Genomic DNA, 14504 nt, shown 5'->3' with positions numbered 1-14504 from the left:
TAACTGTTTGCTCATATATATATATATATATATATATATATATATATATATATATATATATATATATATATATATATATATATATATATTGGATATTACAAGATAAGTACCGACGCTACATAATGATACATAAAAATCATTTATACGAAAAATAAAATATTTTGTTAAAATTTCAAATTTCAAAATAGACAACACGGGATAATACGTGATTTAACAATTATGTTTTATTGGCAAATTTAGTTGCGTAAATTTTAGGCTTTTAAAAACTTATTATTGGTTGATAGTTTCATAAAACTTTGCATAATTATAATTACTTAATAGGTTAATAAAACCTTCAGTCTCCTTTTTTATAGTAATAATACAGAAATAGTGCCCTTCAGTGTTTTGTTTGATATTTTCGTTGACTGTACTTTCTTTTTTTGTTCAACTTAATCTGAATAAAAAAAAAAAACTCGGAAGTGCAGAGCTAAACCCCCTCCCCTTTACTTTCCTTTACCAAACATGCTTACTTACACTCATGTAGAAGGTCGGAGGTTACATCGACCGAAACTTTGTGTAAATACCACTTATGCTGAGAACATTAGTCCGATTTATCCAAATGATAGAAACGTTCATTTGTTATCAACAGTTATTTCCTAGTGAGAAGCCATCATGGATTATTACAAGAAGTTCTAATGATGATCACGTGGCACGATGTGTATCGTTGAGCAATGATATTTTACGTTGTTGCTATTTTGTATGAAATGGTGAACAGCCTTTCTGCTTTGTATTGTCGTCAGGAATGATACTGCAAATGCATATTTAAAATGAATGCGATTTTGGGTGCGTGTTTCAGAAATACTTTTATCATTTCGTTGGGTGTCGACCGATTAGTATGAGAGGCAAGTTTATTCGTGACGACGCGGATACACACACCTTTGTATACGAAAGGTGTAAATATAACAGAAATGTGTTTATTTATTATGCTCGTTTGTACACCGCCATTGAGAATGTGTATTTATTGGGATAGTTCCACGCACAAACACGCATTTCGATTTGCCCCGCATAAAACAGAATTATCTATCCCAGAAGACGCCGGGACTCATTATTTACACATTAGAAAGTTTTTAATATTAACTATTTCCAGTTGAAAATTGCCATTTCTTTAACGATTTCGGAAAGGAACCTTTTCTCCTTTTAAAGGTAAGATAAACTTTGAGTTTATAGCATATCAACTCTGCGTTAGATCATTTTATCGCGTATAATTTTTATAAGAATGACTTGTTTGTTTCGTAGGCTAATATTTTATGAATAAATATATCTATCTATATATCTATAAAAGTGAACGTGTCTGGGTGTCTGGGTGTCTGTCTGTGTGTCTGTCTGTGTGTCTGTGTACATTTCCCTACACAATAACTCTGTCAATTTTTAGTCTATAGACTCGAAATTTGATATACAAGTTACTGAGATTTGGGAAAATCGATGTGATTGGTTTTCGGCCAGAAATTTCGCTGTTAATGGGTCAAAGTTCAACGATTTGACCTTTGAGAACTCTACCAAACTCTTCCGACAATTTTGGGTCTAAACACTTGAAATTTTAGATATAGGTTCTTCAGCATGGATCTAACTTAATAACTTGACTTGAGCCCAAAACAATAAATTTTAAGGGGTCAAAGTTAAAAAAAATTGACCTTTTTTTTTTTTTTGCTCAGCATACACCTCCAAATACCCGAGCAACGCCGAACCGAAATGCTAGTATATCTATAAAAGTGAAAGTGTCTGTCTGTCTGTCTGTCTGTGTACATTTCCCTACACAATAACCTTGTCAATTTTCAGTGTACATATTTTAAATTTGATATACAGGGTACTGAGATTTGGGGAAATCTTTGTAATTTGTTTTCGGGCAGAAATTTGGCTGTTAAGGGATCAAAGTTCAACGATTTCATCTTTGAGAACCCTACCAAACTCCTCCGCCAATTTTGGATCTAAACACTTGAAATTTTAGATATAGGTTCCTTGGACATGGATCTAACTTAATAACTTGATTTGAGCCCAAAATAATAAATGATAAGGGGTCATAATAGGGGTCAAAGTTAAAAAAACAAAACTGACCTCTGGGGTCTCTACCAAATTACTCAGACAATTTCTGGTCTAAACATTTGAAATTTTACATAAAAGGTACTGAGAGATAGGTAAGCTTTTTAATCGGTTTGAGTCGAAAATTTGAGCTACCAATATATAAATGTATATATGTATGTTTGCATGTCTGCCTAAAACTTTCGACAGAGGCGACGAATTTTCACAAGATCAGTATCGTTTTGAAGCTCGACCCTTCAGAGGACAAATACCGAAAAATTGGTTAAAAACATTAATTTCTTCACTGGGCACTTTTCTACAGGAAGAGGTCGCTTTTTTCACCGATATTTTCGATTGTCTAGCCTTAATTTAAACCTCCGTGACTTCCGGTTTGGCGGTGGTCGTAACAGCAAAGACGTCACGTTTTTCCCTGTTCTTTTCCTCCTTCGCGGTACGGGTTCGAGCCTGCCTTCCTACTACCACAACGCCGGGCACCCATGCTAGTATATCTATAAAAGTGAAATTGTGTGTGTGTGTGTGTACATTTCTCTACACAATAACTCTGTCAATTTTCAATCTACAGACTCAAAATTTGACATAAGACAGATTGAGATTTGGGAAAATCTTTTGAATCCGTTTTACTTTTGCGGTCTCTAGCAAACTATTCAGCCAATTTTGAGTCTAAACATTTGAAATTTTACATAAAGAGTATTCAGATAGCAGCAAGTTCTTTAATTAGTTTTGGGCGAAAATTTAGCTGGCAAGAGAAAGTTGAAAAATTTGACCTTTACAGACTTTACCAAACTTCTCCGCCAATTTTGAATATAAACACTTAAAATTTTAGATGTAGGTTACCTGGACAGGAGTCAAACTTTTTAATATATGTATACATATGCACTTAACGTTATGAACAGTATATAGGGTCCAAGCAAAGCCGGGCTGAACTGCTAGTAATCTATAAACTATAGGTTCTATTTCACCCACACTTTGACAAGTACTACCACACCTTTTGGTCAGACTGGACTCGGTAGTAATTACAACGATGAGATAAGGTCATATTCTCTAAAACTCTTCAACTTTGGGGCCTCGTGTAGTTTAACACGATACCCAGCCTCACGACAAATTCAACAGGCGCTGACATTATGAGTCCATACTTCTCCCCAATGTTATTGTTTTAGTTTCTTTTTTACGGTATATCAACCCTTTTGGATATTTATTTATTTATTTGCGGACTGTTATCCCCATTTTTATAGTTGTTTCACGACGTTTCAGCCAACTATTCCTCTGGCCATCTTCAGGTGGTTAACCGCAACGAGATAGAAATGCTGAATCTCTTAATTGTATTCTCAGTAAATACTGTCTTCAATAGTTGCTGTTGTCTCACCATGTTTTGGCCGGCTTATGGTAGGATTGAAACCACTATCTTCAGAAAATGCTCACTTGGAACCGCAGAGACTCAATTCCACTGCGCCACGGGCCTCGCAGGTAGTAATTACTGAGGATACAGTTAAGATACTCAGCGTTCCTATCCCGTCGAAGGCCAGATGAATAGTTATCTGAAACATCGTGAAACAACAACAATGAAGATGAAGAAAACAGTCCGCAAATAAATAAACAAATAAATAAACAAATAAATAGACAAATAAACAAATAAATAAATAAACAAATAAATAAATAAACAAATAAATAAATAAATAAACAAATAAATAAATAAACAAATAAATAGACAAATAAATAAATAAACAAATAAATAAACAAAAAATAAACAAATAAATAGACAAATAAATAAACAAATAAACAAATAAACAAATAAATAAATAAACAAATAAATAAATAAACAAATAAATAAATAAATAAACAAATAAATAAATAAACAAATAAATAAATAAACAAATAAATAAACAAATAAATAAATAAACAAATAAATAAATAAATAAACAAATAAATAAACAAATAAATAAATAAACAAATAAATAAATAAATAAATAAATAAACAAATAAATAAACAAATAAATAAATAAACAAATAAATAAATAAACAAATACATAAATAAACAAATAAATAAATAAACAAATAAATAAATAAACGAATAAATAAATAAACAAATAAATAAATAAACAAATAAATAAATTAATAAACAAATAAATAAATAAATAAACAAATAAATAAACAAAAAATAAACAAATAAATAAACAAATAAATAAACAAATAAATAGACAAATAAATAAACAAATAAATAAACAAATAAATAGACAAATAAATAAATAAACAAATAAATAAATAAACAAATAAATAAATAAATAAACAAATAAATAAACAAAAAATAAACAAATAAATAAACAAATAAATAAACAAATAAATAGACAAATAAATAAACAAATAAATAAACAAATAAATAGACAAATAAATAAACAAATAAATAAACAAATAAATAAACAAATAAATAAATAAACAAATAAATAAATAAACAAATAAATAAATAAACAAATAAATAAACAAATAAATAAACAAATAAATAAACAAATAAATGAATAAATATACAAATAAATAAATAGACAAATAAATAAACAAATAAATAAATAAACAAATAAATAAACAAAAAATAAACAAATAAATAAACAAACAAATAAATAAACAAATAAATAGACAAATAAATAAACAAATAAATAAACAAATAAATAAATAAACAAATAAATAAATAAACAAATAAATAAACACATAAATAAATAAAAAATAAACAAATAAATGAATAAACAAATAAATAAATAAGCAAATAAACAAGCAAATAAATAAACAAATAAATAAACAAATAAATAAATAAACAAATAAATAAACAAATAAATAAACAAATAAATAAACAAATAAATGAATAAATATACAAATAAATAAATAGACAAATAAATAAACAAATAAATAAATAAACAAATAAATAAACAAAAAATAAACAAATAAATAAACAAACAAATAAATAAACAAATAAATAGACAAATAAATAAACAAATAAATAAACAAATAAATAAATAAACAAATAAATAAATAAACAAATAAATAAACACATAAATAAATAAAAAAATAAACAAATAAATGAATAAACAAATAAATAAATAAGCAAATAAACAAGCAAATAAATAAACAAATAAATAAAAAAATAAATAAACAAATAAGCAAATAAATAAATAAACAAACAAATAAATAAATAAACAAACAAACAAATAAATAAACAAACAAATAAATAAACAAACAAACAAACAAACAAACAAATAAATAAATAAATTACTCATCACCAATGATTACAATAATAAGAAAACTCTTTTGGAGTTTGCTTACAAACAATACCTTTTTAAACGATTTATTCTGTCGTTCATCCATTCCGTATGAATCAGAGGATGCTGTTGTTGGCATTGGTTTCTCTGATATCTTTCTAATTAGAATTCTTTCTAGAAAGACATCAGGTACTTACAAGATGTATCACATGATGGTTGCCAACATCACTAAAGTGTTTCTGTAGAAACGAACTGGATTCGAACTTGGTATGCCCAGGTTGTCAGTCCGTGTCGTTAACCACTGATCCGTTCCCATTCATTGTATACTATTAGTTAAACACAAGTTTCTATTTGACTCACGGCTTGAGTGAAATTGTTTCTTTACCAACGGAATTATTGTCTTTATCATATCTTTACCAACTGGATTATTTTCGTATGTTTTACGGCACATCAACCCTCATTTAATAGCAAAACATAATACGCGTCGTAAATGATTTATTGTATACGAATTGTTGAACACAAGTTGCTAATTTACCTATTGATAAAATGGAATTGCTAGCTAATACTTTTACTAATAGTAGTAGATTTGTTTGCCTACTTAGGCGTATCAACCCTTTTTGTGATTTAATGCTAAAACACAATACTTATTGAAAACAACCATTTTATTCGATTAATTGAATATAAGTTGTTATTTTGCTATTAAACAATTAATAATTAGGTAAAATTTTAGGATCTTACTTTTCACAACAGTATTAGTTTTTTTTTTTTTTTTGTGCTGAACCACACCTATTATAATCGACTACATACAATTATTTGAACACAATTTGTTATTTTTTTTTTCAACAGTTAAGGTGGAATTGCGGGCTTATACGAGATTTCCCAATTCTGTTACTGTGTAATCAAACACTAAAGATAAATTAAGATTTGAAACAAACATAACTGATTCCATAACCTTTAGCATTATCTAATGCGCCAACTAGGAACTAGTTAATGGATCAGAAAAAAAAACAGAAAATCGGTAAAACATTGCTAAAATATTAATATTAGAAAATCCTAAGCTGAAAATAACAAAAATCATATCGATAAAACACAAAGGAAATAATATTATCAAACGACGAAAAGGTTTCTTCAATATCACAAGTGTTTTGACTACAGTTATAATTGGGGAGAACGATAATGTTTATGACGATGAAATAATTTTTTTTTACACCACTCTATCATTCTTTAATACATTCAAATGTATATAGGCTTCAGTAAACTTTTTTGTTCTCTCTCTCTCTCTCTCTCTCTCTCTCTCTCTCTCTCTCTCTCTCTCTCTCTCTCTCTCTCTCTCTCTCTCTCTCTCAGTATATATATATATATATATATATATATATATATATATATATATATAATCGAGATAAGACACTGATAAGAAATCAGATGAAAGATCCTGAGATATTCATTGAAGTAATACTTTCAGGGATCAACATAACCCCTTCTATATATGCCTTTTGTCAAACAATAAATTCTTAATTCGAATGTGTGCCTATATGTTGTTGTTTTTTCAGAATTTAAATGTAACCACTAAACTGCAATTGAAGCACATGTTCCCACGCGGAAAATCTATAGCAAGCCTCACTCTACCCAATGGTTTACTTCTACTTGTGCAGCTGCCATTGCTCAAAAGCAGCATGCGTACCGCAAATTTAACCGACATAAGTCCAGTTCAAACAGAAAGAAGTTTATAGAAGCTAGAAGTAATTGTAAGAGAGAAATAGCGAAAGCTAAGAGAGAATATAGTGAAACCACAGAAATTAGGAACCCGTAATTTTTGGAAAATCTACAACAGTGTAGTAAATAATGGGAGTCAACAATTCCCCAATTATCAAACAATCATGAAGTTGTTTGCGCGGCAATCGAGAAGGCTAATACGAGGGGCGTGCAATAAGTAATTCCCTTGGCCCACTTCCCATAGCAGTAGAGCAATAAAACCTGGCACAGTTATTAGTCTTTCTCTACATAAGAACCACCCAGAGTTATGCATTTCTCTCATCGTTTGATGCAGCTCTGGAGACCGTTTTGGTAAAACACCCCAAGTTGGTCCTCCAATCACGACGTGACTTCAGAAATCAAGGCTGCATCATCTGGGGAACACTTTCCTTTCAAAAACAACTTCATGGCTGGGAAGAGGTGAAATCAGAGGGTGCAAGGTCAGGAGAGTAGGAAGGATGGGGGTGGATTTTATAACCATACGCCCGTGCTTCTGATCTGGCGACATGCGAGTTGTGGATCAGAGCGTTGTCCTGCAGGAGAAGATTACCTTTGCTGATCTCTTGCCCCGCCTCTTGATTTTGATAGCTTCCCTTAATTTCCTCAAAAGTGAAGCATAATAGGCTCCTGTAATTGTGGTACCCTTTTTTAGGAAATCTGTAATCACTACTCCGTCCTGGTCCCAGAAGACTGTGAGCATGACCTTGCCAGCGAAGGGCTGCACCCTTGCCTTTTTTAGAGGTGGTGAGTCCAAGTGCTTCCACTGCATTGACTGAGCTTTGGTCTCTGGATCATAGTGATAGACCAAGGTTTCATCCTGTGTAATCAGTCTTTTGAAAAACTTTGACTCATCTTCTTGGCACATCTCCAAATTCATCCTCGAGCACTCGACGCTTTCTCGCTTCTGGAATAGTGTGAGAAACCTTGGAATCCATCTGGCAGACACCTTATGCATATGCAAATGGTCATGAATTATAGTTTCCACATACCCTGTACTAATCTTGACATCTTGGGCTATTTGGCGAATAGTAATGCGCCGATCTTCCAAAATGGCAGCCGCAACTTGACGGACAGATGCTTCATCAATGGAAGAAGGGGGCGACCAGGTCTGGCAGCTGTTTCTACAGACTTCCGGCCATGTTTGAATTCACTATGCCAGCGTTTTACAAGGTCATATGATGGGGCATTATCACCATAAGTTTCTTTCATTTCATCAAAAGTCTCCTGTGGTGTGCGTCCTTTCAAATAACAAAAACCGGATCACTGCTCGACATTCAACAGGCTCCATTTCACACCTGACTTAGTTCAAACATATGTAAAACAGAAACCACAATGAGTTCAGAGCTGTAAATTGCCACATAACCCGTTGAGATATAAATCATTGCACATGCAAAATTACAGCTAGATCAGACAACTGGAAATGGGCCAGGGGCATTACTTATTGCAAACCCCTCGTATGCTTGCCAGTCGGCTTGCCTCAAACTCCGCACTTGGACCCGGCAAACCACTCCCTATCTGACTTTCCTTTGCGGACAGACCCCACAGTAGATGATCTGATAATCACCCCTCTCAGGTGCATGGTATCATAAAAAACCTAGCCACCTCGAAAGCATGTGGACCAGATCTCATCCCGGCTGTGCTATTAAAACAAATACTCCGCTAAGGTTACTCCAGTTCTCTCCAAACTTCACAACAAATGCCTTAATGAATCTTGCTTTCCTGACTGCTAGAAAACTGCTTCTGTGGTCCCAGTTTTCAAGAATTATGGCGAAAGAAGTAATCCATAAAATTATCGCCCCATTAGCCTCCTCCCGCTTTTCGCTAAAATATTTGAGTCCATAATTAATGAAGCTTTAGTCCATCACTTTACAGCTGCTAAACTTCTGACCGACAATCAATATGGATTTAGGCAAGCCCCTTCCACAGCAGCTATGTAATTTCTGAACGTATATACCATTCACTGGACAAAGCAGATGGGTAGGGCGGTAGCCCTAGATATATCTAAAGCTTTTGACAGGGTATGGCACGATGGTTTTCTCAGGAAAATCAGATATAGTATCACTGGTAGAATGCATAATGTAATTAAATCTTTAGAGAAAAATCCAGGTTGTCCTCGGCGATTGTACATCTGAACAATATGATATAAATGCGAGAGTACCTTAGGAGTCTATCCTTGGACCTTTATTATTCCTAATATTCATAAATGTCCTGCCTGATAAAATTGTCTCTGGGGTAGGTATATCTGCTGATGACACCACGCTCTATAACAGGAACGAGGGGAAAACAAATGAACATATATCCAAGGAAATATCAGAAACACTAGAAGAAGACCTCCAATCTGTAGTGGAATGGGGATAAAAAATAGATAGACGCATTCAATGCTGCTAAAGCTAAGCTTGTTTTCTTCAATAATTACAAGAAATCTTCTCTACGACCAATAACAATAGCCAGTACCTGAAAGTACTTCTTATAAACTCTTTGGCCTAAAGTTCACAGGAAACATGAGCTGGAACAGGTACATTGAGAGCATTGCCAAGACTGCTGCAAAGAAGATGGGGTCTCTCTACCGTGCTAGAAAGCTACTTACGCCTGAAAGTATCCTGTACGTCTATAAGTCCACCATTCGCCCATATATGGAGTATTGTTGTCACATTTGGGCTGGTGCATCTGCTACTAGCCTCTCACTCCTGGACAAGATTCAAAAGAGAGTTCCCAACCTGATAGGTCCTGAACTTTCATCTAGGCTTCAGCCTCTGTCTCATCGACGAAATGTTGCATCCCTCTGCTTGTTCTACAAGTATTTTAATGATGAATGCTCTGATGAACTTGTACCCCATCCCCGACGTAAATACCCCCGACAAACCCGACAGGCAGCTAAATCATACCCTTTCACAGTAGAGATGCCTAGGTGTAAGAAAGCCTTCTACCTCAATAGTTTCTTCTCCAGAACTGCTAGACTTTGGAACTTCCTTCCGTGATTCTGCTTTCCCAACTGTGCTGACATGCAGAAGTTCAAGTGTAATGTGAACAGACATCTTGCTGCTCAACTCCCTTCTTATTATCCCTGCAACTTATGTCCCTGATAGTAGCGCCCTACTTCAAAGTGGTACTGTGCCTTGTTTGGGATTAAAATTGAATGAAAAAAAAAATATATATATATAAACGGTTTTCTAATATAAGTTTTGAAACCGATGGTACCGATCGCTTATTTTGTCTAAATTTTCTCAAATAAAAAATATAAATATTGCGCTCTTATTTTGAACATTTTTTCTTATAATGGAGTACTCTACTGGAAATCTTTTTCTTCTTTAAAACAACAAAAATAATAAAAAGGAAACGCCAACCCAAAAACCTAAGACGCCTTCTTACTTTATCCAAACTCAATCAACACACAGCACAAAATGCAACAAAAAACGATGTGGAGTTTGCCACATAATATTAGAGGAAAACACATACACATTCATGAACCCTACCTTAAAAAAGTGGAGAGTGTACCTTAAAAAATGTGGTCTATGTAATAAAATGTGCAGCATGCGATAAATCCTACATAGGCACCACCAAAAAGCTCAATAAAAACTCATTTTTCACGGTACGTGAAGGCAAATTTTCCAAACTGACAAGTACTTTTAATTAGAAAAAGCTTCATAACAATATTCACCCCAGCATTGAACAAACCCCAATAACAACATACATGAATGAGCAAAACACAAAATACACTTATGCGCACGCATGCTTATGCAAATGTGCACCCCCACACATGAATTAAGACAAGCACGACGAAGCACACGCACTCACTCACGGGCACGCACGCTCACATCCAATATAATACTTTTTCCCCAAACTAAGCAAATGACTAGAAACAAAACACTACTCTGCCTACATTCAATAAATAAAATCTCTCTAGACAAGGGCAGTTTTAATCAATATATATATGTGTGTGTGTGTGTGTGTGTGTGTGTGTGTGTGTGTGTGTGTGTGTGTGTGTGTGTGTGCGTGTGTGTGTGCATCTGTATATATGTGTATATGTGGGTGTGTAGATGGGTGTGTATATATATATATGTATACTCCTATTTATCATTTATTTTCCATTTTATTTGCGTATGTGTATGTGTCTGTGTCTGTGTGTATGTGTATGTATGAGTGTATGTATATGTGTATGTATGTTTTGATTGGGGATCTCCTACCTCTATCTCTCTCTTTTTCTCTAACACGCACGAACGCACTCAGGGGCATGCGCATACACGCAGGCAAACACACACACACACATGTGAAAATGAGAGCTCACATATTTTTACCCATACACACGCAACACACAACCCCCACCTAACACACACGCAACACACAACCCCCACCCTAACCCACACGCACACACGTACGGGCATCCACACACACAAGCACACACATGTGAAAAAAGAAATCAGAGATCTTAACCCACACACATACGCATGCACACACACAATGCACAACCCTGGCCCTAACACACACATACACACTGACACACTCACACACACACACACACACACAAATCAGAAAGGAAAAACTCATTAAAAAAACTCATAAAAATATTCACTAAATACACTCAACACCTCCTCACACACTAAATGGATTTAACTCTAACCGATTGAATCCTTGACCTGCTCTATTGGCTACTGCTGACACAAAGTCTCAGATTGGCATTTCTCTGAAAAACACAATCGGTGTTGACAGGGATACAATGTTTTCTAAAAAGAAAGTCCGCAAACTTTTAACTAAAAAAAGTTTATATAAAAATATCTGAGGAGAGCTGAACAAGACTTGAAATGCGTTATAAAAATATTTACAAATATTAAAAAATGATACAAGTCTGAAAACCCTACAATTGTTGATGGCTACACTCTTTTAAATATACTCTTTTCATATCGTTGAAACCACACTACCATCATATATATATATAGATGTATATATATATATATATATATAAATATATATATATAGTCATTCACATACAGTACTGTTTCGCTGTATCACAGCTCATCAGTGCGGCTACACAGGAAACTACCTCAAGCTAGGATCAAAACCCGACCGCCCGTACGACAGTCAATGCTTTGAACCATTACGCCAATCGGCAGCTGCTATGCGGGTAGTGAATTAACAATGTTTTAACATCGTCCGAATACCTAAGTTCAATTTGTTTACACAAAAAGCATCGCTTAATACGCCAATGGTATATCTAGTATCACTTCTCAATATGCTCAATAGTCATCGACATACACTACTGTTTTGTTTTATCACAACTCATCAGTGTGGCTAGACTAGCACCTCTTCCAAACCGAGGATTGAACCTAGAACCGTCACGTTGATAGCCGGCAGTTTACCCATCGACTCACGGGAGCGGCGCCCGTAAATGACCTCAACCAATGTCTATTTCAAACAAACATAGGTCCACCACATTTATAGTGCTAAAGCCGTTTGTCTTTTTATTTACAAACAAAGAGTGAGCCTTACGTTTACAGCCAATTAAGTAGCGGGTGAGATTATTTATGAAGTGCTCTACCCAAAAGTACATCTGATTGAACACGGTTGAGTTCTTTTTCTGATTTCGTTGGATAACTTTTCAATTCGCCGAGCGTTTTCTTTTTTTTTTTTTTTTTTTTTTTTTTTTTGCAGGCATGTTATATATTATGGCGACCAGTATTTGTTGTTCGGCCATATTCTTTTCAAGCGCTGCATCCGACCATAGTCTATGTGTTTATTGTTAGTAATTGAATACAGTTAGTGTATTTGTCCCGATATTAAATGAGATCCGGTTAATAAGGGACTGTAGTTTTTTTAATTAGTATGGCCTCTAGTAATTTTAGTCTTCGTGTGTAATTGTTAACATATCGAATTTTAGTATTGTTAGTTAAGATATTTCTAATGTCGGACGATTGTAGGTTTTTATCATGGAATGTTAGGTGTTGTTTTATGGCACTATTGTATGAAATAAGAAAATTAAAATTAAAAATAAAAATAATTCGCCCTTATCCATCAAAAAAATAGATCTAACTATAAATACACCAAGCCTCAATAAAGAAAATAACAACAATATAAATCGTTCTTGACGATGATTGGATGTACCGATTGAAAGCAATTGAAAAGAATATGGCAGAACAACAACTACTGGCCGCTATAATATACAAAATACCAGTCGAACGTGCTTGATTAATAACTTCTGCCAATATATATATATATATATATATATATATATATATATATATATGTGTGTGTGTGTGTGTGTGTGTGTGTGTGTGTGTGTATATATATATATATATATATATATATATATATATATATATATATATATATATACACTAGCAGTTCAGCCCGGCTTTGCTTGGGCCCTTTAGACTGTTCATCACTTTATGTGCATATATATATATATATATATATATATATATATATATATATATATATATATATATATATATATATATATTAAAACGTTGACTCATGTCCAGGTAACCAACATTTAAAATTTCAAGTGTTTAGACCCAATATTGGCGGAGGAGTTTGGTAGAGAGAGAAAAGGTCAGCTCTGTCAATTCTGACCTCTTGACAGTCAAACTTTCGCCCAAAAACTGATTAAAAATCTTGTTGCCTATCTGAATACCTTTATGTAAAATTTCAAATGTTTAGACACAAAATTGGCTGAATAACTTGCTAGAGGTACAAATTTTTAAAACTTGGACGTCTTGACAACCAAACTTTGGGCCAAAAACCGATTAAAAAGCTTGCCCTATTTCTGATTATACTTTATGTAAAATTTCAAATGGTTAAATCAAAAAACAGTTGAGTAATTTGGTAGAGACCTCAGGGGTCAAATTGTTAAAAACTTTTACCAAAAACACGTACTTAAATCATTCATTGACATCTATGCTTATGACACGACCATCTAAGGCAGCACATCAAAGGCCGTAAATGAAAAAGTTCTCTCTGATTCTCTCTCCTCTGATCTTGAGTGCGTGGTACAGTGGGGAAGAGGTGGCTGGTCACTTTTGATGCATCTAAAACCAAGCTTCTATCTTTACATCATCAACGCTCTGATCCCCATCTGGCATCAATTGAAATGGATGGCTCTCGTCTTGGGGAGGCTCCATGTTTTGACAAGCTTCTGGGTTTGACCTTTACTCCTGATCTGAAATGGAACAAGTACATCAGGTCTGTTGCCAAGGACGCTGGGAAAATGGTGGAATCGTTTTAACGCTCCAGAAGATATCTCACTACTGATTCAATTCTCTATCTGTATAAAAGCCAAGTACGTCCAAGGATAGAGTACTGCTGCCACATATGGGCAGGAGCTGCTAAAAACAGCCTAAAATAGACTTCGATGCCCTTTTGTCTTCCCTGCAGCCTCTCTTCCACAGAAGAGACGTTGCGAGCCTGTCTTTGTATTATCGTTATTTCCATGGCAAGTGC

At 33.7% G+C, this 14504-nt stretch overlaps 1 protein-coding gene across 4 annotated transcripts in view; it reads left to right on the top strand.

Moving 5' to 3' along the window:
- Nucleotides 1-14504, top strand: part of LOC145277484 (uncharacterized) — a 351446-nt gene that overhangs the window by 256784 nt on the left and 80158 nt on the right. The window contains exon 1 of one of the 4 annotated variants that reach the window (XM_080128866.1): nt 464-1182. The exons of the other annotated variants lie outside the window; for them this stretch is intronic. The gene's annotated coding sequence lies outside the window, so the exon portion shown is untranslated. Of the gene's footprint in view, nt 1-463; nt 1183-14504 lie in introns of those variants that run through there. 4 annotated transcript variants of the gene reach the window in all.

This window comes from Euprymna scolopes, chromosome 6 (assembly GCF_053919585.1).
Source record: "Euprymna scolopes isolate OS-2025 chromosome 6, ASM5391958v1, whole genome shotgun sequence".
Lineage (NCBI taxonomy): Eukaryota > Metazoa > Mollusca > Cephalopoda > Sepiida > Sepiolidae > Euprymna > Euprymna scolopes.
Note: the sequence above shows the minus strand (reverse complement) of the source record. Positions and strands in the feature narration are given on the sequence as shown.